Source organism: Triticum aestivum, chromosome 3B, assembly GCF_018294505.1.
Source record: "Triticum aestivum cultivar Chinese Spring chromosome 3B, IWGSC CS RefSeq v2.1, whole genome shotgun sequence".
NCBI lineage: Eukaryota > Viridiplantae > Streptophyta > Magnoliopsida > Poales > Poaceae > Triticum > Triticum aestivum.
In genome coordinates, this window is record NC_057801.1 from 847,434,902 (window position 1) to 847,438,241 (window position 3,340).

The 3,340-nt window shown below is 33.1% G+C and overlaps 1 long non-coding RNA gene across 1 annotated transcript; it reads right to left on the reverse strand.

Annotated features, from left to right (window-relative positions):
* Positions 1-695: 695 nt before the first annotated feature.
* On the reverse strand, positions 696-1,569 carry LOC123067083 (uncharacterized). The gene is made up of 4 exons (XR_006431515.1): positions 1,468-1,569; positions 1,311-1,392; positions 1,045-1,109; positions 696-932 (listed from the first exon to the last, which is right to left on the reverse strand). It is a non-coding gene; the product is annotated as an uncharacterized lncRNA (long non-coding RNA).
* Between the last annotated feature and the right edge of the window lie 1,771 nt (positions 1,570-3,340).

The following is a 3,340-nucleotide window of genomic DNA, read 5'->3' on the forward strand; positions in this document are numbered from 1 at the left end:
CTATAGGGGGGCGCCCCCTGTCTCGTGGACATGGTGTGGGCCCCCGGGTGTATTTCTTTCGCCCAGAAATTCTTATTAATTCCAAAAGTGCCTCCGTGGATTTCCAGGACATTCCGATAACTTTTCTTTTCTACACATAAAACAACATCATGGCAGTTCTGCTGAAAATAGAATCAGTCCGGGTTAGTTTCATTCAAATCATGCAAGTTAGAGTCCAAAACAAGGGCATAAGTGTTTGGAAAAGTAGATACATTGGAGACGTATCAGTCACCCATCCTCTCACTACTCCAGTCTGAACACGCTTAACTTTCGAGTTCTATTCCCCCTAGTTTCCAAGTCCGCACTTGTTGTTTTCCTGACAATACTAAGCTGTCAATCCCATTAACCCTTAGGAGTTAAACTTGAGCATTAAGCACCATTTGAGTTTGAAACTATTATTCTAAAAAATAATAATTATTTAGTAACACCAGTATTTCTTAAATCAGTAGTTTGACCACAGTTTGACCATACTTTGAGCACAATTTAACCAGATTTGACAATAGTTTGACCACAATTTGACCAAAAGTAAAAAAAACTAAAAACAATTATTTATTAGCACTAATATTTCTTGAATAAGTAGTTTGACCAGATTTAACAAAAAGTCAAAAAAACTAAAATTTGAGCATATCTTTTTTTCCTTTCAGAATTTGAGGATTCTAAAAATTTGACCTGATTTTTTTTGATATATTATGCGTTTTTTCGACATCGTATGCAAAAGATATGTCCGTTTTACTTTTTCATAACACTTGTTTGCAAACATGTCCAAATTTAAGTTTTTTAATTTTCCTAACTAGTAGATGTACTAACATAACTACATAAGTACATTCTCGTGCAAAGACCTTTGGACTTCGAGAAGGACATTTGATTTCAATAGAACATCCTGAATGCGGGCCCTAGACATCGTTGACAAAAGAGTAGTTGTCTCAGTTCCAATACATATTAGGCAACACTTACTCATTATCTTGTGATACTTTTAAGTCTTACACAGTTTAATGTGTACCTCACCTTGAATCTTTCAAATCAAAGAAGGCATCTGATCTCGGAGTAAGAAGAGTCAAGTAAGTATTTTCCTGCCATGGAGAAAAGATTAGTTCATATAATAAAATGACTTTCTCAAACCTAAACTAATAAATAAAATTTGATCAACACTGCACATGAACTTCTACAAGTTTCCATCTGTGCCGTAAGACATGCATCATAATTCTCATAATGAGGATATTGCCGGCACACTTAAGTGAACATGCATATTCAGATGCAGCTATTTTACTCACATCAAAAAAATGAACATAAGCGTATAGGAAGGCCATAGGATTGTATCTTGGCAAGCATATGGGTGAAAAAGACTCCGAAGTCCTACGTTAAACAGACAAATCTTGTAAGATGCTTGTAGGTCAAGGTTTTTCATTTCAGATAGCATGTGATGATTACCTAAAAGATTCGGAGGACAATATGAAATTTGCAAGTAGTAATATATCATCAGGATGCAAAGTTACCTTTTGTGCTCCCACAAGACTAATAACCTGAAAATTAACCAAGATCATATCTCTCAGAAACATGAACGCAGAAGACTAACAAAACTAAAAGATTTATGTATCCATCTCCATAGACTTGCAAAGTCACAATGATAGGTGTAATATTTGGCAATGGCCAAAGTTCTGTTTCTCATGATGGGATGGCAGACGCAATTGGTAGAAGCACATAATAACTAACATTAGCATGAGCAAGGAGCAATCCATATTGGTATTGGTACCGTTTGTCAAGCTACAGAACACACAAGTCGTTGAGTCTACTGGAGAGATCAAAAACATCTAATACCAAAGAATAGAAATGGGAATCTTTCTACAGAATTCTCAGAAATGTGGCATATCAGCTTGGATATGGTGAAAGACGTAACTGATTGACTGACGATAAAGTAAGATTTATGATACTATTAAAAATATTAAGATATACCTGAACACATACTCCCACATACGCACACACGTTATACTTATGTAAATATCACAAATTAGTGCATGGAGATGTGTGATTTTGTTATCTTTTTTGTTTCTTACCTTTGAAACAGTCTAACAAAAGTTTTTATAGAACAATTTCGCATAATCGAAAGCTCTTGACATAGTTTTTCTACAAAATAATTTTAAATTTATCACAAGTTTATGCTTTTATAATAGACATTCAAACTATATATGTACAAAAATGGATCAATTTTTAATAAAAAAATTGTTGTGCCTAATTATGCTAAATATAGAAAAAATAATGAAAAGTAAAGTATGATAAAATAAAGTATATTAGTTTAGTACAAAGGAATAAGCAGCGAACGGATGATATATTCGAAGAGACCATCTCTTTTCATGTATCTTTCGGGTGTTATGTGCTTATAGTTGAGCAATGCGGGCGCGTTTAGAATTGACGAAAACAAAGACACATAAATAAGTAAGAACGTAGTAATCACGGACGATTTAACAAAGAAAAAACTACACAGTTTATCAAGGCTATCAAGATGACCAAAGCATGTCCATATGATGGAAACCTTTCTATTGGCAAAAGACAGCACTGGCTCATTTAATTGGTAATAATTTTTACTGAATATATATTAATTATATTTAAACATTAGAAAACATATTCTTAAAATTCTAATATATAAACAAATTTAATTTTATTTTTTTGTAAAAATATTTAATATACCTTTGAAAAATGTACATCATGGATTTAAAAATATCAACTTAAAAAGTATTCGGTTCGTGTTTAAAAATGTTTAATTTGTATTTAAAATGGTTTGCATACATACTTAAGAGAGTGATCCATACTAACTTAATTATCTCAACATGCAAGTATGCCACATCATCATACAATTATAAATGTGGCAAGACCCACCAGCAAATGCAACTATGCATGCAAATTTTCTTCTATTTTATTATTCTGCTTACATCAATAAATATTTTACAACTATGCATAATCTATCTATCTATACCTATACTAATTAGAGACTCTCAAGAAATATCATGTTAATTAGATTTTATGAGCCGTTGATCCGGTGGGACTGAATTATTACGGTGTAGATTGATTCATATATACCTATACTAATTAGAGACTCTCAAGAAATGACCACGTTAATTAGATCTTACGAGCCGATGCACATCTGGCCGGAATTAATGGACCTGCTTCAGAAGTCAGCTTATCTGTGTGTGTAACTGCATATGCGTTCGTGCAATGTGAGTCAGAACGTATGCCCAAATCCTCTCTTTCTCTGTATATTTCTCTCATTCTAGTCCTTCTCTTCTCTTGATTAATATCACTAAATCCG